Here is a 23,906-nt window from a genome sequence, read left to right on the forward strand (position 1 = left end):
TGAATGGCACATTTTTCTCTCATATGTACACAGAACTTGCACACACACACACACACACACACACAAAAAAAAAGCCTAATTTTTACACTAAAGAGGCGCCCAGTACCTGTAATTGCAGTTCATTTGTACTATGTTAGAACCCACCTTTGGGTGGAGTTGTTACTGCCAACGGATTTAGATGTTGTGGTTTATTCTCACACTTACTGTCACTTTAAACAATCAAGGTTGTTTGATCCAATGTTAGAAGACTGTTTCATGAGAAGCAAGACAACATCTACTACAGCTGTCGGGGGCCAGCAGTGTGCGTCACACCACAGACAGCCTGCCCAGCCACTGTTTTCCGGTTCCTGTTTTTGTCTGAAAAATGGCAAAGTTGGGAATAAAAAATTAGTTGTAAAGGCCCCCAAATGTCATTCTTTGTAATCAGATATAAATATGAATAAACGCAGACCTGACTTTGAAATCAAATTCAAAAGTATATACAATATTAATTTCTTGTTTTTCAACATTTTTAAATTAAAAATTTTTTTTTCTAATTAGTTCTACATGACAGCAGAATGCATTTTGTTTCATGGCACACAAATGGAGCACCACTTTTCATTTCTCTGGTTGCACACGATGCAGAGCTGCACCATTTCTGCTGATACTAATTTCCTATATGTGTAATAAGAATTGTAATACATTCCGCTGTCATATATAAATAAAAAGAAAAAGAAAAAAAAGAAATTTAAATATATCTGGCAAACAGTGTGCTGTAGCCCCCTCTCACTTCTGCATTTTCCACCTTTATTGTGGGGGCTGACTCTCCAGCTGTATATTACAAGCACACTCCAGTTTCCCTGGGCCTGGAACATTTTTCTTGGCAATTACTGCACTGCTATCTCTGTGGCCTCATTTTAAGCTCATGCTTCAGAAATTGCAATCTGACCCTGCTCTCCAGAAACTGCTTAGTCAAAGCTTGTCTCCCAGCCTGGTCAGCTGCTTTCAGGTCATTTTTTTTTTTTTTTTTTTTTTTTAGTCTTCTACACCAACAGTCTGTGCTGATTCAGGCTCTGTATGTCCTAAACAGGATCTCCATTTAGTGGCACCACTCTCAACCTAGTAATTCAAGCCAAAAAGCTGGGAGCCAGCTGTTACATATCCCCTGACATGGAACTTGCCCAGTTTTACCAGGTAAGTATCTCTTCATTTCATTCAACCTACTTTTTATCACTGTTGTCTTTCCTCCCCACTGCCTCTTCTTTATTTATACAAATGACACAGGACACCAATCCCATGCAGACAGCAGCCCAGGGGTTACACCAGTCCTTCTGTCCTCAGGTTGGCAAACAGAGGCCTTTACCATGAGGACTTCACGGGGGCCTGAGCACTTTTGAACACTGAAGCCAAAGCCTGGCCTTGCTTTGAGCCTTGGCCTTTAGCTATGGAGCCCATTACTCTGGGAAAAGGCTACCAGGGTACCAGCACGCTTCTTGAGCTTGGGGTGCTAATGTAAGTAAGTTGATTGAGCTTGAGACTTGCACCCTTTGGAATCTGGGCTTCACTTCCTTGGGCTTCGCTGTGCCTGGACACCCTTCGTACCTGCGTTCATGGCCTTGGTGGTGTTTGTTGTATCCTCTTCAGGCCCTTCTTCTTGTGCTGCTTGGCAAAACACAAGTTCCTCAAGACTTGGGGCCCACCCCCTTAAGAGATTCTTATCTTTGTGATAGGAGTTTCTTTATGCCATTTATGTACAATTTACAGGAATGGTTGTGGGTGATGTGGTTCTTGGACGTAGCCAAGTCGGCACCGGAACCTGCTGCTCCTGGGGCCTCTATTATGGTCTTTAATGAAGTTTTTATTATTGTTCATCTGGCCTCTTGCATCAGTCTCTTTACCCTTCTCTTCGTCCTCTCATCTGCTCATAATTTTTTTTTTTGACACTGTTCATAGGCTCTTTTCTTATGTGTCAAGCCAGCCAGCAGCTGTGGAGTTGAAAACCCTTCACGGACTCCCCTTTGCTCAGAGAATCAAGTCCATGCCCCTTGGCTTCTAACACAAAGACTTTTTATCACCTATCCAGCTCTCCAATATCTTTTCCCATCAGTTCTCAGTTCCATCTTGCATTTTATGTTTTTGCAATATCAAAATGATTATAGACGAGCTCACACAGAGTGCACACATGAATGAAGATTTTTGAAACCTCCACACACTTATGAATCTTAATTCACCTGTGCCAGATAGCATCCTGAAAGTGACCTGGAAAATTCAAAGTCCTAGAGAACCACCACTTCCTCAATGAAGATTTCCTCACTCTCCCCAGGCAAAATAATTTTTATTTCTATTTGTGAATATAATCTACAAATTATTGCATACACATATGCCATACTATTGTGTATTATTTTATTTAACTGTGTTATTATTTATCTCTCAAGTGTCACCTCCAGTTCTGGGATAGTATGGACCAGACATTAATTTATTTATGTATATTTTAGCACCCACCACACTTCAGGCACATAGTAAGTGTTCAGTAAAGTTTTTTGGGGATAAATTGAGTAACAATTTTGAGTTGAGTTTTGTGCATGGTGAGAGATAGGGGTTTAATTTTATTTTGTTTTGCATATGGATTTCCAGTTTTCCCAGCACCACTTGTTGAAGAGACTATCTTTTCTCCAATGTAGGTTTTTGGTGCCTTTGTCTAATATAAGATGACTGTAGTTATGTGGATCTGTCCATGGGTCCTCTATTCTGTATCTTTGGTCTACAAGTCTATTTTAATGCCGATACCATGTTGTTTTTGTTACTCTTGCTCTGTAGTATAGTTTAAGGTCTGGTATAGTGATACCACCTGCTTCACTCTTTTTGTTAAGAATTGTTTTAGCTATTCTGGGTCTCTTATTTTTCCAGATGAATTTTATGACTTTTTTTCTATTTCTATGAGGAATATCTTTGGGATTTTGATTGGAATTGCATTAAATCTGTAAAGTGCTTTTGGTAGTTTGGTCATTTTCACAGAATTAATTCTGCCTATCCAAGAACAAGGGAGATCTTTCCATCTTCTAAGGTCTTCTTTAATTTCTTTCTTTAGTGTTCTGTTGTTTTCATTGTATAGTTCTTTCACCTCTTTTGTTAAGTTGATTCCCCAGTTTTTTTTTGAGGTTATTGTAAATGGGGGAGTTTTCCTCTTTTCCCTTTCAGAGGATTTGTCACTGATGTACAGAAATGCCTTTGATTCATGAGGTTCATTTTGTATCCTGATTCTCTGCTGAATTCATTTACTAGTTCTAGAAGTTTTCTGGTGGAATTTTTTTGGGTCTTCTATGTATAGAATCATATCATCACGAAATAGGGCCAATTTGAGTTCTTCTTTTCCTATGTGTATCCCTTTAATTTCTTTTGTCTGTCTAATTGCTCTGGCCAGTGTTTCAAGAACTATGTTAAATAGAAGTGGTGAAAGAGGGCATCCTTGTCTTGATCCAGTTTTTAGAGGGAATGCCTTCAATTTTTCTCCATTTAAAATGATGTTGGCCTGGGGCTTAGCATAGATAGCTTTTATGATGTTGAGATATGTTCCTGTTATCCCTAGTTTTTCTAGTGTTTTGAACATGAAGGGGTGCTGTATTTTGTTGAATGCTTTTTCTGCATCAATTGAGATGATCATATGATTCTTATCTTTAAGTCTATTGATGTGATGAATTACATTTATTGATTTCTGTATGTTGAACCAACTTTGCATCCCTGGTATGAACCCCCTTGATCATGGTGCACAATCTTTTTGAAATGTTTCTGTATTCGATTTGCCAGAATTTTATTGAGAATTTTTGTATCTATGTTCATTAGCGATATTGGTCTGAAGTTTTCTTTCTTTGATGTTTCTTTGCCTCGATTTGGAATCAGGGTGATACTGGCTTCATTGAATGAGTATGGAAGTGCTCCCTCTTTTTCTGTTTCACAAAACAATTTGAAGAGTATTGGTATTCTTCTTTAAAGGTCTTGTAGAACTCAGCTGTGCATCCATCCAGTCCTGGGCTTTTCTTGGTTGGTAGACTTCTAATGGCATCTTCTATTTCATCACTTGAAATAAACCAGAGACACTGTGCCTATTAGAAGAAAAAGTAGGCTCAAATCTCCATCATGTCTGATTAGGGCCTAACTTCCTTAATAAGATTAATTCCTCCTATAGCGCAAGAATTAAAATCAAGAATCAATAAATGGGATGGATTCAAACTAAAAAACTTCTTCTCAGTAAAAAAAACAATCTGTGAGGTGAATAGAAAGCCTATATTTTTGGAGCAAATTTTTACCACATGTACATCTGATAGAACACTAATCTCTAGGGTATATATAGAACTCAAAAATCTTAACACCAAAAAACCCCCCAAAACAACCAAATAACCCAATCAATAAGTGAGTCAAGGAACTAAAGAGATAGTTCTCAGAAAATGATATACAATCAATCAAGAAATATATGAAAAAATGTTCAACATCTCTATCAATTAGAGAAATGCAAATCAAAACTACTCTTAAGATTTCATCTCATTCCAGTCAGAATGTTAGCTATTAAGAATACAAGCAACAATAAATGTTTTTAAGGATGTGGGGAAAAAGGCACACTCTTACATTGCTAGTGAGACTACAAATTGGTGCAGCCAATATGGAAAGCAGTACAGAGATTCCTTGAAAAATTGGGAATGGAATCTCCATTTGACCCAGTTATCCCACTCTTTGGTTTATGCCCAAAAGTCTTAAAAACAGAATACTACAGGGACACAGCCACATCAATGTTTATAGCAGCACAATTCACAATAGCTAAATTGTGGAACCAAACTAGATGCCCATCAGTTGATGAATGGGTAAAGAAAATGTGGTATACACAATGAAATACTACTCAGCATTAAAAGAGAGTAAAATCATGGCATTTGTGGGTAAATGGATGGAGTTGGAGAATATAATGCTAAGTGAAGTTAGGCAATCCCAGAAAACCAAATGCCAAATGTCTTCTCTGATATAAGGAGGCTGATTCATAATGGGATCAGGACGGGATGCATGGGAGGAATAGAGGAACTCTAGATAGAGCAAAGAGGAGGGAGGGGAAGAGAGGGGGGATGGGGAGGGAGGAAAGGTGGTAGAATGAGATGGACATCATTACCCTAAGTATATGTATGAAGACATGAATGGCGTGACTCTACTTTGTGTACAACCAGAGATATGAAAAATTGTTCTCTATGTGTATAATATGAATGGTAATGCATTCTGCTATCATATATGACAAATTAACAAATTAGAATTTTAAAAAGTGCTTTGTGATTGCCAGATGGAAGCCCCATACTATAAAAAATGAATAACAATTAAATTCCTTTGTCTCTCATTTTCCATACCCAACTGGCCAACATGACTTCACAATGCTACCTCCTTAATTAGAATATTGTATTTATTATATTTATTTATTTTGTTTTTTTTTTTTTGCTTTTTACCCTCACAACCATTATCCTAGTATAAGAGTTCATTTTCTTTTAGCCATACATTCAGCAGCAGTTGTCAAATCCTTGTGGTTTGGAAACTGTAAAGTTGTGGAAAAAATACTATCTGGCCTGGAGAATTCCATGACAACTTACTGGGGTGGATAAACAGACCAATCAACCATTGAAGCCACTTCACTGGTTTTCTATCCCATGCCATAATTTTTTCCTAATCTTATGTCCTCTTCACAGTAACCCTCAGAGTACTCCTTATGGCAGTAATGACAATTTAATTTCAAACCATCTTGCTGAAAACCTTGCAGTTTTCTGTTTATTGCAGAATAAAAATTTGCCATATAAATGGTTGTCAAGACTGTGCCTTATACATCTTTTTCACCCTGCTCCCTTCTTCCTTTACTTCCTGCTTTCCTGCCCATTTGTCTAAGGTTCATTAAAATGGCATCTTCTAGATGAAGTCTTCCAGGATCCTTTTTAAGAAAAATTAGTATGCCGCTTCTTTTGTTATGGCATTAATATGTATCCTGTTTTGTGTTATCATTATGTGCATATCTATTTCTGTTGTAAGATTTGGAAAAGAATAAGATTGGGAAGGTTTTTATTTTTCCTTTTGCAGCTTCTCAAAACGAATTTTAACAGAAACATAGTGGACTTTGAGTTTCAATCTTATTTCTTATTCCATTCTTTCATCATCTGCATCTCTGTGGTATTTCTACCTGTAAGCCTTACAAGATGATATGTCATTGTGAAAAGATCATTTTATTTACAAATAATATGATTATTGTATAAAATAATGTCATGCCAAATTTAACTAATTCTTTAAAAAAAGGATTTTATTGCCCAGAGCCACAGTGAAATTACATACCAACTAGCTTTCATTAACGAGGAGCAATTTTTGTACTGTGGTAGTCTCAAATGCAAAATAGTATTACAATAAAGTATTTTATTATACTTGCCAAATGAATTAATGCTGCTTACTCTTTTGATTAAAAGATGAAAGATTTTTTAATCATGTCTTTGCACATTTTGCATGTAATCTACCGAATCCAGTAATAAGTGATAACAAACCTATCATTTATGTAAATGTTCAGAAGCTTGACAGTAATGAAACTTGGATTAGCTCTTATGGAGGAATGAGGAGTGCAAATATGCAATCTTTTCACATGCATGCAGGGCAGGATAATTCTTTTTTTTTTTTTTTTTCAGTGAAGAGCCTTTTACTGTGTGAAAGGGATTTTATGTTGCTTTTAGACCTTTAGTTGATGCATTGGCCTGGAGGGCAGATTATTGGAAAGAGTTGCAATGAAACCTAAGTGGAAAAATGGGCAGCCTTGGCAGACCTATATAATAGAAATTGGTTTTCCGTGTTCATAACAGTTAAAATTGCATATACTTCATCTGGATATACTAAATTTCTTACTATTAGAATAAACTTTTCTTTTAAGGTATGCATTTATTGAAGAATATTTTTATTTTTACATTTGTTGGAGAGGCAATTTGACTATTTTAGGAAAAGAAGCCTGGACTGTAGAGTCAGATAATCCTAAACGCTGATTTATATTCTCTTAATTTCAAATTCCTTGTTTATAAATCTTTAATGGTCTGCTGTGAGGATTAAATCAGAAAGAAATGGATAAAGCACATAGCACAACACTTGACAAGTGATGGGCCGTTTTTAAGTAGCTATTTCTGTGTCATTAGTACCATCATCATCATCATTGTTGAATGTGCTCCATAGACTTTAGCTTTTTTGTTGTTGTAGTTTCTTTGTTTATTATTGTGAACTAGGAAATGTAAATGTGGATTTATAATCTTAATTTTTATGTCTGGTTTTGTCTGTTATCAACCTTTTAGTGCCTTGTCATTTGATACCCTTAACCCTATCTCATATCGTATTACCATGGTCATATAGCTAGAAACATTCCTACAGTCTTTTTAGTTATCTTTTAAATCACAAGTATAGTATATGTAGTATAGATGTACATGAAGCAGCAAGTAGAAGTACTCTTTCCTGTTCATCTGTAATCCTCCTAGTCTCCAGAAAGAATCTTCTTATATATCTTTTCAAACCACATGTGTGTATACGTAACTTACACATACACACACACACACACACATACACACACACACACACATCTGAAATCTACTTTTTTTCCACTCAGAGACATTCTAGATATTTTCCCATGTCTACATTTACACATATATTCTGTCCTCTTTTTTAAAAAAAAATTTAAATATGAAAATAATTTCAAATTCACAGAAAAGTTGCAAGACTGAAAATAGTACAAAGAACACTTGTTCTTTAGTCACAATCTATTTTTAGCACTTTATTCAATTTGCATATTCTCTCTCTCTCTTCCTCATGTACATATACATGCTTTATGGCCCTTTGCCCTGGTACTCTTGAATGCATATTTTCTTAAGAGTAGGGATCTTATAGGTCACTGCGGCACATCCCTGTGATCCTTGCTACTTGGGAGGCTGAGTTAGTAGGATCACAGATTCAAGGCCAGCATCAGCAATTTAGCCAAACCCCCAACAACTTCAAAAGACACTGTCTCAAAATAAAATATAAAAAGGACTGGGGATGTAGTTCAGTAATAGAGTGGAGTTCAATCCTCAGTATTGCCAAAGAAGAAAGAAGAAGAAGAAGAGGAGGAAGAGGAGGAGGAGGAGGAGGAGGAGGAGGAGGAGGAGGAGGAGGAGGAGGGATTTTCTCTTGCAGGAACACAGCACAATTATCTGGATCTGTAAATTTAACTTTGATAAAGTGCTTTACCATTTATATTTCAATTTTGTCAATTGGTCCAATAATGTTCTGTGTAACAATTTTTCTCTAGTACAGATTCTTGTCTAAGGTTAGAAATTGCATCTAATTGTCATGTTTCTTTAGTGTCCCATTTCTGGGACTTTCTACAGATTTTCATTTTATTTTTTTTATCTTTAGTGAAATTGACATCTTTGAAGAATATAGCTTCCCTCTACCCTTTACAAAGAAAGTTTCTCTTTTATGTGTTTTATTTCTTAGATTTTTATTTCATGCTTCAAAGGCCTTCTCTACCCCCAAATTATAAAAATATTCAAGTATGTTTTCTTCTAGTTCTTGTAAGGGTCCCTTTTTAAAAATCTTTGTCCATTAACTGGTAAATCAATAAACAGAATGTGGTGTATTCATACAGAGAAATATTATTCAACTACAAAACAGAATGATGTACCAATGCACGCTGAAACGTGGATGAACATTAAAAGCATCACGCTGAATGAATGAAGCTGGACACAGGGCACGCATCCCATGATTCCCTTTCCAGACATTGTTAGAATAGGCAAATTCACAGAAACAGAAAGCAGTAAGTGGTTTTAGGGGCTGCAGGTGGGGAGTAACTGCTTGATGGGTATGGAGTTTTCTTTGGGGATGATGGAAATGTTCTGGAACTAGATGGTTGTGATGAATATATAACCCAGTGAATTTTGTACTTTAAATGATAATTTTTATATCCTAGGCATTTAATCATGATGTACAAGAAATTTTTGATTCATTTACACTTGACCTAAGGAATCAGGTAGGTATAAGTGTCCCTTCTTTTATTTTTCCAACTCACTGTCCAGTCATCCCAGTATCTAAGTGATTAATCTATTTTGACCCATTTATTTGAAATACCTCTTTTAATTGTATTTGATATTCTAAGATAAATTTGTGTCTTTTCCTGAGTTTATTCTGAATCACAGTTCCATCTGCCTCTCCCTTTTCTAACACTAGCCCATTTTATGTAAGGTAACTTTACATTATTCTTTGAAAAATTTCAGGGCCCATTCCCCCTTTTCAATTCTTCACCATTAGAACTGTTCCTTTGCAAAATTTTCCTGGAAATTTTTGTGTATTTATTATACAAGTTGAACACTAAAATATTTGATTCAAGTTCTTTTTTTTTTCTTTTCTTTTTAAATGGTGCTGGGATTGAACATGTGAGGCAAGCACTCTACCAACTAAGCTATATCTCCAGCCCTGAGTCAAGTTATTCATGAAGGTGGTTAGATGAAGAAATAGACTTTATTTCTTATAGTAATTTTAAGTTTATATTAAAAATAAGGAAACCAAAGAAATATCTCTTATGATGCATTCCTCTACAGACTGGCCCCCACTCTTGACATCCTTCAGCACAGTGGTAAATTTGTTAGAATTGGTGAACTTACATCATTATCACCCAAAGTTCATAGTTTACTTTAAGAGTCACTCTTGGTGTTGTACATTCTATGGGTTTTGACAAATACTATAATGATATGTATTAATTACAAGTACTAACTATAATGATATGTATTAATAATGTTTGGATGGTCACATCATACACAATAATTTCCCTACCATAAAAAATTCTTTTAGTCTGCCTATTCTTCCCTCCTTTCCCATTAGACAATTTTTAATTGTCTCCATTCTTTCACCTTTTCCAGAATGTCATAGAAAATGTCATCTTTTCAGATTGACTTCTTTTACAGTTTTCTCTACATGTTTCCATTCCTGTTAGCTTATTCCTTTTTTTAATATTTATTTTTTAGTTGTAATTGGACACAATACCTTTATTTTACTTATTTATTTTTATGTGGTGCTGAGGATTGAACCTAAGAGTGCTCGCCTCGCTCTACCGCCGAGCCACAACTCCAGCCATATTTCTTTTTTATTATTGAATAATACTACATTGTGTGGAAGTGCCACCATCGATTCATTCATCTACAGAAAGACATTTTATTTCCTCTTAGGTGTTGGTAATTATTAATAAAGTGGTTATAAGTATCTGTGTTCATGTTTTTTGGGTGGGCATAAGTTTTCAGTTTTTTCACTTAGGTAAATATTGACGAGCCCAATTGTTGGAGCATATAGTAAGACTATGTTTAGTTTATTTGCCAAACTGTCTTCTAAAACTGCTGTACTATTTGTATTCTTTCCAGCAATGAATAAGAGTTCCTGTTGCTCCACATCTTTGTCAGCTTTTGATGTTGTTAGAGTTTGGGATTTTTGCCATTTTTGTAGATGTGTAGGGGGCTATTTGAATCTTGATTTCAAAGTTTATCATCTAACTTGAGGTTAGCTCTCCATTTATTCTAATCTTTTTTATGTCTTTCAGTACAGATTTGTAGGGTTTTTTTCATTTAAGTCCTGAATATTTTTATGAAATTTGTTTATTTATTTACATCTGTCTTCTATTATTGATGACACATTTTCCTTTGCCTTTCCTTAGTAATTATCTGTGTCTAAAAGTTACTGATTTTTATATATTTCCTTTGCTATGATTATCTTATGGAAACTATTAATGAAGTCATGATATAATAATAACTTTACCTCCTTTCTGAGTCCATACTTTTTATCTATGCACATTCTTAGAACTTCTTCATCCTCATGAATTTGATTCCCTCTTTTTTAACAGTTGTTATGGTTTGCCTATTAGGTGTCCTTCATAATGCCTGTGTCCATGAAGGAATTTTTCAGAGGTGAAATGATTAGATTATGAGAGATGTAAACCTATCAGTGGGTTAATGTATCTGGTGGATTAATAATGAACTAACTGGGCAATGTTTAGAGGAGGTGGTTGGAAGTGTTCATCTTCCCTACACCCCTCCTCCTCTCTCTCTGCCACCTGGCTGCCATGAGCAGGGCAGTGTTCCCCAGCCACACGCTTTGGCCATGATGACTCCTCTGACCCAGGATGAAGAAGTCAGCCAATCATGGACTGAACCTCTGAAACCATGAGCCAAAATAAACATCCTCTCATCTAAGTTGTGGTAGTCAGGTAATTTTGGCTAAAGTAACAAAAAGTTGACTAACACAAATGTGATCTCCAATTTATCATGAGTCTCGGGGTTTTATTCAGATTTGAGACTGATGTATCAATTAATTTATTCTTTCAACAAATATTTGTTGAGCTGTTGCTGTGAACTAAATCTCATTCTAGGTATATCTCCTGGGAGGAAAAAAAAATATATATATATATACACATACACACACACACACATATACATACACACACACACACATATATATTCATTTGTATATATTATAAATACTGTATATATATATATAAAATATCATATGTATATTTAAGTAGATCATATTATATAATATGATCTACTTAAAATAGTATTGCCGGTTTGTTATTATAAGTTTAGTTTAAGTTTTGAAAGGCAATGCATTAGATTACAAAGAATTTAAGGTTTCTTAAATAGTTTATATATATTTATACCATCAGGTCAAAACTACATTTAACTATGATTCTTCAATGTGTTTTGATGCTCCACCAGTCATTTGATCCAGAAACCTTTTTACACATTTTGTTTTCACATTTGCAGTAAGAACTCTAAAATGTAATGTTGTCTTACCAAAGGATTTATGGTGTTAACTTTCTTGAGAATGTAAACCAGTGATTCCCTCCAACATGTGATAAATCATTTACATACATGGTTAACTATGCAGATTTTAAGTTGAAGATTAGAATTTATTTTTTATATTTTTCCACCAGCTTGCTTCTGATGACCTGCTGAGTCTTCAGACCTCTATCATAATTCCACAGAGCTAGTAACCTTGAGAGGGCAGCAAGGGCGGGGGAAACCCAAGTGTCTTGGAAGTAAGAGGTCATCTAGAAAGGTTCAGAAAATAGACAAGTTGATTATAAGCTACTGTGGTTGTGCTATAAGAAAAGAAAGTCAAAAGGCCAAGATTTAGATTCCAGATAAACATGAAATATTATCTAATTTGGGTATGAGTAAGTGTACTTGCTCCTCTATTTCAGAGTGAAGCTGTTAAAACGAATAATACATGAAAACCTTATAATCTCCTTATTATTGCTGAGTCTTATGAAAGGTCACTAGTTCAACCTCCTTTTCAGAACCTGAGATCCCATCTAGTGTTTCTAACATGTGGGTGGATAAGGGCTATGTTCATTTGATATGGAAATCAAGATTATAAAGAAAGTACTCTATTAAAAAAAAAGATAATTATTAATATAAGTCACCTTGAATGGACTCTAATGAGAGACCAAAATGGAAGAAATCATCTTGGCTGTCAGTTATTTATTTTAAAAAAACATTATAATAGCACATGGAAACTTCCTATGTTGGATCCTCTAGGGACAACGCCAAATGATATGGAAGACATAAATAACTTAATATATTGAAACACAGTTCTGGCTTTAGTACAATTAGAAAGTGTTCTTTTTTTTTGAGTTTGGGGCAGGCAGTACCAGGGATTGAACTTAGAGGCACTCAACCACTGAGCCACATCCCTAGCCCTATTTTGTATTTTATTTAGAGACAGGGTCTCACTGAGTTGCTTAGCGCCTCGCAATTGTTGAGGCTGGTTTGAACTCTAGAGATCCTCTTGCCTCAGCATCCCAAGCTGCTGGGATTACAGGTGTGCGCCACTGGGCCCAGCAGAAAGAGTTCTTTTCCAAGAAAAGAAATAAATTCATTTTTTATACTTAAAATTTCAAATAATTTTGGATTACATTTATGAAATGCAAATTTTTCTATTCCAATGTAATTCGGCAGGTAATAAAAAGTAATAAGATTCTGAAATCAAAATATTTGCTGTCAGTGGAAGCAAAGTGTGTTAGGATTTTATTCTTTGTATTTCCAAAATGAAAACCAAAACTAAACCACAGCATTGACACCTAGAAAAAGCACTTAAAATATCAAAAACATTAATAATGAACAAGCTAACCTGTTATATATGAATCATCTCTATCATTGAACAATGAGAACATGGAACATATACTCATTATTGAAGCTATTTTATGAAAAACTAGCAGGCATGACACGCACAGATTGAGCTATAGGAAAATTTTCTGATTTCGATGTCTCGATCACCATCCTTCTTAAAATTAATAAATCAATAACAAACACATCAGATTGAACTAGGATTTCATTGTCTTTACCACAACTTAATAAACAAATGATTCACTTAAAATTCCGTAACAGTGTTTTCCTTTCTTACCCCAAATTCAAATATGAATAATTTTCACGTTTTTTTGGCAAATATAGCTGAACTACTATTTTTAAAAATTATGCACATTTTCTTTATCACATTTACTAAAAACTATTCCATGTTCTTAGAAAAAAGTAGTGAATTTTTGCTTCTTAAAATGGTTTCAGAGAAATAAACTCTTGAAAGTTCCTTCACCATCTTCTTCTTTTCAAATGAAGTACATCCTGTCTGAAGTAGAATTGCTAACAAACTAAAAGCAAGAACTTCAGGGTAACTAAATTAAAAAATAGGTTGAAAAAGGTAATTCTCCACATAACGGATGGATAGCCTTTAGTATAGTAAGAAAAAAAAAAACACAAAACTTTGAGGTGCTGTGGTAAACCATAGCCATTTTAAAAATACTTCTTTGACAAAAAGCTGTGGTTCATGCTAGTGGTCAGTGTGTGAGAAACTAGATATGCCTCGGGTTTCAATAAGTCAAATCTCAGAACCGGTGAGTATAGGTATCTACCTCTACGTGGCAACTGAGTTTGTAGAATTTTACAATGTTCTAAGAGGAATACATCTTATGATGACTTCAATGGTGAGTCTATATCTTTTACTTTGGGGGAAGGAGTGGGAAAGTTAAATGGAACTAGGTTTGGTGCTGGTTCCCTAACAAAGGCACAACATAGGGAACACCATTGTCATGGAAGGCACTATAGGATCTGCACAATGCAGAATCCCATGCAACTGTGATCCTTTCATCCTTTCTTCTCTGACTCCCTACCTCCACAGCACTGTCTGCAAGTTATACCTGTTCAATATCTTGAATACTCACTTTCCTCTCTCTGAGCCTCCAGGGTAAGCCAGACCACTGTCATATCTCACCTGGAGTTTTGTTACTACCCCTTGGCTGCCACCATTCTTGCCTCAGCCAGTCCATTCTCCATGTGACCACGAACGTGAGCTTTCTAAATTGTAAATCTCCTTCATGTAATCTTTCTAAACTGTGAATGTCCCTAATGTAAACTCTTTAAAAAATTTCCCACTACTTTCAGGAAAACAACCAGCATGTCCTCACTTCCTCGTGTAGCTTATAAGACCCTTTGTGATAGGAATCTCCTTCCTCAACAAATATTGCTGCAGCCTTGCTCCTCTACCACTTGAATTACTAAGACTGCAATTCCCTGAATAAGGACTGTTCTTACCTCTGGCTATTTGCCCAGTCTCTGCATGACTCGTGCCTGGCACCTAGCATCTCATGGTCCATGGTCCCCTCATGGACCAAGTATGTTCTATCTTGGGGCCGTTTGTGTCTTTTCTGATTTGAATGCTTTTTCCCAGCGATGAAGTATGTTTGTGTGATTCCAAAATGTTACACTCAACAACTGTATGAGAAAAGCAAAATGAGGGTGGTGTTTTAATTTTGAGATACATATTCTAAAGTTTGAACTTCTCTGAGTGCTTTCTGTGGTATAAGTACATTTCACAGACCTAATAAATGATAAGGAGTAAACATGTATTCACTTCTTGGTTCTGGAAGCTCACGGTCAAAGGGTCACAATCAGTGAGTGCCTTCTTACTACTGGGGACACTGCAGTTCTGGGGTGTTATAGGATATCAAATAGCAAGACAGAGCAAACTTGCTTTATAACAATCTGCTCTTACACCAACTAATCCAATCCTGTGAGACCAAATTCAATCCCATTAGACCTTATCCAGTCTTTGTAGACATAACCCAGTCTCTGGAGAAAGAGCTTAATCCTTTTGTGTAAGACAGTGCACCATGACCTAATCATCTCCTAAAAGCCACACATTCTGACACCACTGCTCTGAAGAATTAGGCCTCAACATGAGCTTTGGTGGGGACAAACCACATCCAAACCTAGCACTAGTATACTGATTGCCAGAAGTAAAACCACAGACTTTTTTTGATCAGCATCAGGAAAACTAAGGGACAAGATCTAGCTGTGTCCTTCAAGTCATGCCAGTGGTTGCAAAACAATTCCAAATGATGAATTACCATACTACACTAAAACAAATTGTTCATGGTCCTTGAACTCTGCATGTTTCCAGACCAGTGGGAGAAGCAAAGATATACTCAACCAACATGGATGTCTGTACAGTAATGGCCAGCAACGATTGCCTTTGATTCTGTCATATGCCCTTCAATATTTCCAGCCCTGTATTCTAATCACATGTGATATGTCACTACCTGGAGGTTCCACCAGGCACCTCAGACAAAATCCATGTCATCTTTCCCATAAGAACTCTGCTTTTCCTGTGTTCCCTCTCCTGATTAATGACACTGCCATCCACAGAGATAACCAAGCAGGAGACCTAGATTCTCTGCTTTATGCCTTAAACTCTTAACATTCACACTCAGCCTGTCTCCTTTCCTAAACATACTATTTTTAAAATTTCTTAGTAATACTTTGATTTCTCTTAATACATGATTTCTCTTAATCTCACTTCCTCCACTTATAAGAAGGCTACACTTGTTTCTGCATCATGACAGGCCCTTAACTGGTTTCCCTCCCTCCAGTCTTATCTCACATTCATTCATTCATCATACTGTAGCTGGAATGATATTTCCAAAGTTCAAATCTAATCATGTTACTACTTCTGCTTAAGACCTACATTGCCCTCAGGTTAATGCAGCTGATGAATATTTGATTAATTAACTTTTCATATTTTATTTTATCAAATCTTCAGAGTAACTTTAGATTGAAATTTATTCTACTTTGTAGGTAAGTGTACTAAGAGCTTAGAGAACTTACCCTATAGTCAAATAGCCACGTTTGTCTGACTCCTGAGGTTTGTCTGACTCCTGTTTCTATGCCACAATACCTTTCTATCAAAAGATGGGCTTTTCATGTAGGCAGTGCAGAAAGAGTGCTGATTATAAGTGGATTTCTGTCAATAATGCACAAGTAAATAATCTCTGTTTCCAATAATGTTCTAGTAATTGCTTTATAGAATTATCTTGCACTGCAGTAAAACTGTGATTAACCAGAATCTTCAATTATGCAGAGTTTGTTTGAAGAGCATACAGAGGAAAGATATTATAAACTTATAGGTAAAATAATTGTATTGCTCAAAACAAGCTGATAGGAATTTTTAGAGAAATTTCCAAGATATAACTTTGAATTTCTATTCTTTTAAGCTCTACTCTTTGTCTATATTTTCTTCTATGGCATGTGTAATAATTATCAAATAGAGCATATGCACAGAATAGTGCCTGGCTACAATAGATGCTCAGGAAATATTTGTCAAATGAATGAATTAAGGAATGGGAAAAGTCAAACCTTTGACATTCTAATATCCAGAATTATTTATTATCGTTGTCATATTCTTCCTCTTTAAGGTAAAATAGTAAGCCAATATTATTTAGCTAACTTTTCTACTATACACAGCAAAACAAAACAAAAAAGGAGTTATCTTATTCTCATTAAACTAGAAAATTTATTTAATTAGAACAACTTATTTTCCAAATATACTGATGAATATGCATATGATTCTAGTTTTCAAAGTTTCTACTGAAGCTGAACACTGCTTATATTGGTTTTTAACTATGAATTTAGGCACAATAAGAAAAAAAGATTCACATAGTTGGATGAAATAAAAGTTTTGGGTTAATTTGTAGATTTTAACTATAAGTTATTCCAGTCTACATTAATATTTCAGATTCCCTCTTGCTTATCTTTTCCCCAACTTTTTTCACAATTGCATAGTATGAAGTTACACAACAGATAATTTTAATTAAGGCTAACTGTCATACTTGTTATATGAAAATACTTATAAGAATCCTGATTTTCTTTTTCTTTTTCTTTTTTTGTGGAAGGAGAGCTCTCTGCCTTATTATTCTATTTATTTTATTTTTTTAATTCTTTTTTAAAATTTTATTATTAGTTGTTCAAAACATTTCCAAGTGAAATGTGGAATAGATAATTCTTGATTAATCATGGAAAAGGTACTACTTGAATTGCACATACCACATACTGTATGTCTAGATTTTTATTTTTATAATAAAAATTACATTCCTAACATTATCCTTAATATTTTAATGCATGAAGCTCTACTATAAGGAATTTAAGGATGCACAACTAAAGGAAAATAAATCATATTCCAAAATTGAAATGTATATTTATATTACTGTTTTTGATGTCTGGTCTGCTTTAAGGTTATGCTATAACTATGACCAGAAAATGGGGGTAGGGTGGGGAATAAGCTTGAGTTCTCAATGCAGTGGAGTTATGATTTGGTTATGATTGACGGCTCGTGCCATTCCTTATTATATATTCCCTGTTTATAAATGTAGGTCTAATATTCCACTGCTTCTAATAGAATCCATATGGGAATGTGTATTTTTCTGATGGAAATTAATCCTATCCTGAGACCCAGATAAAATTATTTTAGTCCTAAAAGTTTGGCTGTATTTACTAATTTTTTTTTCAACTATGACACCATATGGACAAATTTGGAAAATCCAGGGGTGGGGGGTAAAAGTCAGTACTAGATTTTAAAGGCCATAAAATTTTCAGAGCCCCTTTGTGCCAGCACTCAGGCTGCCGTGGAACATGATGCCAGGCGTTTCGCACATCTGCCTTGGCTGGGGAAACACAATACCCAGCGACTTCTGTTTGGGGAGCCGTCTCTTCTCTGGCTCTTGAACTCCATGAAGGGCAGCTACAATTAGCCTGGGCCAGCAGCACATCTTAACAACAGCTTTTACAGGAGCGGGAAATGCTGCGTGCACCGTGTGTCTATGCAAATTCACTTTTCCCTCTGTGCGTGGGGCACTTTGTGCGGGTGAATCCATCTGGTGCTGCTTTCCTCTGTCTTTGAGGGTTAGGCTTCCTTCCTGCTGTAAAGCGGGGTGAGAATCTCTCGAAACCATTCTATTTTCCTGCTTTTTTTTTTTTTTCACTCCTTGTGAGGTATGCCATAGATCAAGCTCATTCTCTTTGTTGACATGTTCAGCTTTGCCTTCCCATGCATCTGACTTCAATGTGTTTTCCGTGGGCTTCAAATGAATTGGGCACAAAACGTGTAGCAGCTGCTTGGTACAGATAACAGCGGAGTAGTAGGTCACAGACCACTGTGGTCAGCCTTCCCTTCCTAAGCTGCAGTCTGCTCCTTTGAGGCTCTCTTGAGTTCTCAACTGCCAAAGTTCAAGGAAATCTGACCCTGTTTTGATTCTAATAGAAGGAAAAATCTGTTTAGCATTCAAAGTGCCCATGTATCATTTATGAAGGAAAAAAGATCTATAAAACTCAGTTTTAGAGAATAAAAGAGGAAAGAGGTAGGGAAATCTCCTCAATAGTTTTATCAGGGAAAGAGTGAAATTGTGTCTATGCTCCTTCCATGTTGGCAAAGGAAAATATAGAGCAGGATAAGAACTCAGTGGCCATGTTTTTAATTAGGATATTAATGTTCACAACAGCAAGAACAAAAGCATCGATGTAATCAACTTGATTTATACTCAGTACTGCATACTTTAAAGACTTTCACACACTATGCTGTTCCTTCTCAGGCGGCTTAGTGGTTATTGTGGATCATGAACCACACCCTTTTGATCAGATAAAGCTAAAGTGTGGTGATGAAAGGAGGAAAAAAGCCCATGTGCACACAAGCCTGTGTTTATACAAATATACAGGACATCAGATACCTAAAATGGAAACCTGTTTATTGGACCTTTTACTAAATTTGTGACGACATTTTAAACAATACTATTACTTATCAAGTAATATGCCATTGGATTAAAATCTGCAGCATCTAAATTATAAGACTATTTAAATTTATTTATTCTGCTGGGGATTAAATCCAGGGGTGCTCTACCACTGAACTAGATCCTCAGCCCTTTATTTTTTTAAAACATTTTCAGATATAGTCTTGCTAAATTACAGAGGCTAGCCTCAAACCTGAAATCCTCCTGCCTCAACCTCCAGTCACTGGGGTTATAGACATGCACCACTCTACTAAGCTTGCTTAACTAACTTTTATCATGCTTGCATTTGAGTTTTTAAAACATTGTGGAGTTCAGGTATCATATAGTCAGTTATTTTGCATACACCAATAAGAGATATCCATAGTATACATCAAATAGTAAGCAAGCTACATAAATGTATTTGATGCCCATCCCCAGTTCCTTAAGTCTTTTTCTAACCCAATTAATATTCTTCAATTCCTTCTATATTGAAATTCTGAAGCTATCACTGGCACTGGGTCTTTTGAGCCTGTCTTAAACTCTCTAGTCCCCTCTTTTCTATTCTCACTACCAAGGTCATATGGCAGAACTTTAGGGCTGCTTTCCTATGGTTTTCTAGAAAACTGCTATGACCTGACTGCCTTCTGTCCATGCTTTATATTGAGGTTTGAGTTAACCTTTTAAACGCAGCACTGATCAATTCATTCTTCTACTTAGAAACCTTTGCTGGTTCGTTGCTTTTCAGAATGGGTTATAGGTGTGACAAGATGTGTAATTACTATAGATTTTGAGGCATCTGGGTGAGAGGAAGTAGCCAGAACCCTAGTTCATTGCTTCTAACCTCAAACAGCTTCTTCTGGTAACCTCAGCCATTCAAACATTACCTGTTTTCTTAAATTTAGGCCACTACTTAAGAAGTTTCAAAGTACTTCTGTAAAGCAAGTATTCTTACCTGAGACCTAAGAACCCCGGGAGATCAATGTATGAATATTTGAGACCCTCACTAAATTTATAGGGAGCAAGTCTGTAGAATTATATCCTTTTAAGGGGGGATATACCTGTTGAAAAGTTAAAAACCATGAATCCGTATAATACATCAGCTTAATCTATTCTATGTTATCTGTACAACCTCAGCAGCAACCATTTTTCATGCACCCTATATTCCAGCCTTAGCAGACTACTTAGTGTTATCTCAAAATATGGAGGTCCTTTGGCCCTATCCAATTTCAGCTCTATCTCCCTTGCTCTGTGTGTATGTGTGTGTGTGTATGTGTGCGGGTGTGTGTGCGTGTGTGCGTGTAGTACTGGTGATTGAACCCAGGAGGCTACAGAGGGTCTTACAAAATTGCCAAGGCTGGCCTTGAACTTGCAATCCTGCTGTCCCACCCTCCTGAGTTGCTGGAGTTACAGGTGCGTAATACTGAGGCTAGCCCTCCTCCTCGATGTGGGCTTCAGTAGTGAAGATTATGTGCAACTCTCTGAAGTACATTTTTGAAGTTTGGTGCTCTATCACAGGCTACCATCACCTTGGAACGCCCTTACAATCTGCTTGGTGAACTCCTCCACATCCGTCAAGCCCCAACTTAAATCCCATTTCTCTATGAACTTTCCCCTTGCTGCTCCTAGAAGAATGCAAGGCTTTTACTTTTGTGTTGCCAACTTACATAACATACTTACATTATGGCACGAATTTTAATTTATTCTGATGAATTCAATATCTATTTCTCCCCACTAGGTCTGTAATGTATGTCATCTTTGTATACCTAGATATTGTCTTATTTAGAACTTAATACTTTTTTTGGATGAAAATTCTTCTATTCTCACTTCCATCTATAAAACTCTGAATTTATCCTTTAATATCTGATTAAAATGTCATCTCTGAGAGAGCCCACAGAGTGGGAGAACATCTTTACTACATGCAATCAGATAGAACACTAATTTCCAGCATATATAAAGAACTGAAAAAGCTTAACACTAAAAAAATAAATAATCTAATTAATAAATGGGCTAAGGAACTGAACAGACACTTCTCAGAAAAAGATATACAATCGATCAACAAATATATGAAATGTTAAACTTCTCTAGCAATTAGAGAAATGCAAATCAAAACTATTCTAAGATTTCATCTCACACCAGTCAGAATGGCAGTTGTCAAGAATACAAACAACAATTAGTGTTGGCGAGGATGTGAGGAAAAGGCACACTCATAGATGGCTAGTGGCACTGCAAAATGGTGCAGCCACTATGGGAAGTAGTATTGAGATTCCTTAGAAAACTTAGAATAAAACCATCATTTGACCCAGCTATCCCATTTCTCAATATATACCCAAAGAACCTAAAATCAGCACACTATAGTTGTGCAGCCACATCAATGTTCATAGCAGCTCAATTAACAATAGGTAAACTGTGGAACCAACCTAGATGCCTTTCAATAGATGCATGGATAATGTGGTATATATATACAATGGAATATTACTCACCATTAAGAGAATAAAATTATGGCATGGAGTTGGAGAACATCATGCTAAGCGAAGTAAGCCAATCCCCAAAAAACAAAGGCCGAAAGTTCTCTCTGTTAAGTGGGTGCTGGTCCATAATGGGTGGGAGAATGTGGGAAGACTGGAGAAACTTTGGACAAAGGAGAGGGTGGGGAAGGGAAGGGGTATGGGGACAGGAAAGATGGTGGAATGAGATGGATATCATTACCCTGGGTACATGTATGATTTCACATATGATGTGACTCTACATCGTGTACAACCAGAGAAATGAAAAGTTGTGCTCCATTTGTGTACAATGAATTGAAATGCATTCTGCAGTCATGTATAATGAATTAGAACAAATTAAAAAAAAAAAGAAAACTGTCATCTCTGACAAATCTCTTTACTCTTTCAGGTCAGAGAGAACTCTCTGACATTGATAATTCATACACAAGTCTTCTGTACAGTTATCTTGCTCAGATGTAGAATTGAGAGCTTTGTGTTTGCAGACTCAGTCCTGCTTCCCTCCTTGGCTTAATCCTGACCAAAGTAGCAATGCAGCAGTGGTTCTGATCCCCCCAGAGAGCATTATGCTTGGTGCTACCACAATAACAACTCCTGTTTATTTAAAGCTTTAATGCATTTACCTGTGAGCCCTTCCTATCTAGGAATCTGTCCTATATGTCCACTTATCAGAAAGCTTATTCTAAAGGAAAGGATTTCACAAGAATTCCTAATACTGGCTCTCTGCTTTGAGCATTCCTATCTCACCTAGATCAGTGCTCAACCAGATAAGCCTAACATTGCAGCTATAGGCAATATTAAGGGAGGACGACCAGAAAGCCAGGTTGGTTTTTCTGACTGAAGTAAGCACAGTCTGTTCTCTGCTCTATTCCTTCCCCAAAGCGCCTGGAATAATTTTCCAGTGACAATCTTTAATAATCCCTAATGCTTAACACAATGACTTCCTCACAGTGGATACTTAAAATGAATAAATGAGCAATGCACATCCAGTTTTTTTAAAAATATGTATGTTACATATACATGTTTATATATATATATATATATATATATATATATATATATATATATATATAGAGAGAGAGAGAGAGAGAGAGAGAGAATACTGTATACTATGGTAACTACTTTATTTATAGGAGATAACTATTTAGCTATTACTTGATTCTAATTATTTCTTGACACATGAGAACATAGGAACATTACCCAGGAATTACTACACATTTTACCTCCATATTCAGGAGTTATGATGGAAACTAGTTAGCTTTTTTTAAAATTTATATTTATTTTTTTATTCTTGCCCATTGTTCTCTCAGTTGACACATATGCCATTGCCAGAAAAGAAAGATCTTGGGAGTCAAAACCTAGTGACATCAGTAGCCTAGGACATATCATCTGGATCATGTTGACTGAAGAATAATCATAGTCTAACAAGAACATTGGGGGTGATTCTTTTATTATCTTTTGCCCATGAGAAGGAACTTGCTTATGAGAAGAAAGCCTCTCTTAATATAGGCTCAATAAATATTTGTTGAATGCATGAATGAAGCAATGTAATGTTCTGTATTTATGAAAAGTTTCAGAAAAAGTTTCAGTGTCTTTTTAGTATAAATGTTCTTTAATTAAAATAACATAACTGGAGGGTGATGATGATGGGAGGGAAAAGTTGATTTCATGAACTGAAATCAACTTCTTCTTTGCATACATGAGTGTGTCATGATGAACCCAACTACTATGTACAACCATAGAGGTCTAATGAAAAAAAGGTGGGGGGCTCGGGATGTGGCTCATGTGGTAGTGTGCTCACCTGGTATGCGTGAGGCACTGGGTTTAATCCTCAGCACCACATAAAAATAAAATAAAGATATTATGTCTACCCAAAACTAAAAAATAAACATTAAAAAAAAGAATGTATCTGGTTTCTTGCCAGCTACAAAGAAGACATTATACTGAGTAAATTAAGCCAGACATGAAAGGACAAATACTGCACAACTTTACTCATAAAACTAAAGTATCTAGAATAGTAAGTTCACAGAAAGAGAAACTGGAATGGTGGCTATCAGAGATTGGGGGTAAGGTGGGTAATTGGAAGCTATTGCTTAGTTGGTACGGAGTTTACATTTGGGATGGTGAAAAAATTCTAGTGGAAGATAGTGGTGATATCACACAATAAAACAAACACACAGTATTTAATACCACTTAATTATATTCTTAAAATATTTAAAATGATAAGTTTTTGTTATACATATTTTACCCTCCCCCCCAAAAAAAGTGAATTTCTTGAGAAATTAGGG

At 35.9% G+C, this 23,906-nt stretch overlaps 1 long non-coding RNA gene across 4 annotated transcripts in view; it reads left to right on the plus strand.

The window, feature by feature from the left end:
• LOC144368175 (uncharacterized) overlaps positions 1 to 23,906 on the plus strand; it is a 114,355-nt gene that overhangs the window by 8,131 nt on the left and 82,318 nt on the right. Inside the window, exon 2 of one of the 4 annotated variants that reach the window (XR_013427948.1) lies at positions 1,019 to 1,173. This is a non-coding gene — a long non-coding RNA (uncharacterized LOC144368175). Of the gene's footprint in view, positions 1 to 973; positions 1,174 to 23,906 lie in introns of those variants that run through there. The other 3 variants (XR_013427949.1, XR_013427950.1, XR_013427947.1) reach the window with 3 other exon arrangements.

The sequence above is a fragment of the Ictidomys tridecemlineatus genome, chromosome 11 (assembly GCF_052094955.1).
Source record: "Ictidomys tridecemlineatus isolate mIctTri1 chromosome 11, mIctTri1.hap1, whole genome shotgun sequence".
Lineage (NCBI taxonomy): Eukaryota > Metazoa > Chordata > Mammalia > Rodentia > Sciuridae > Ictidomys > Ictidomys tridecemlineatus.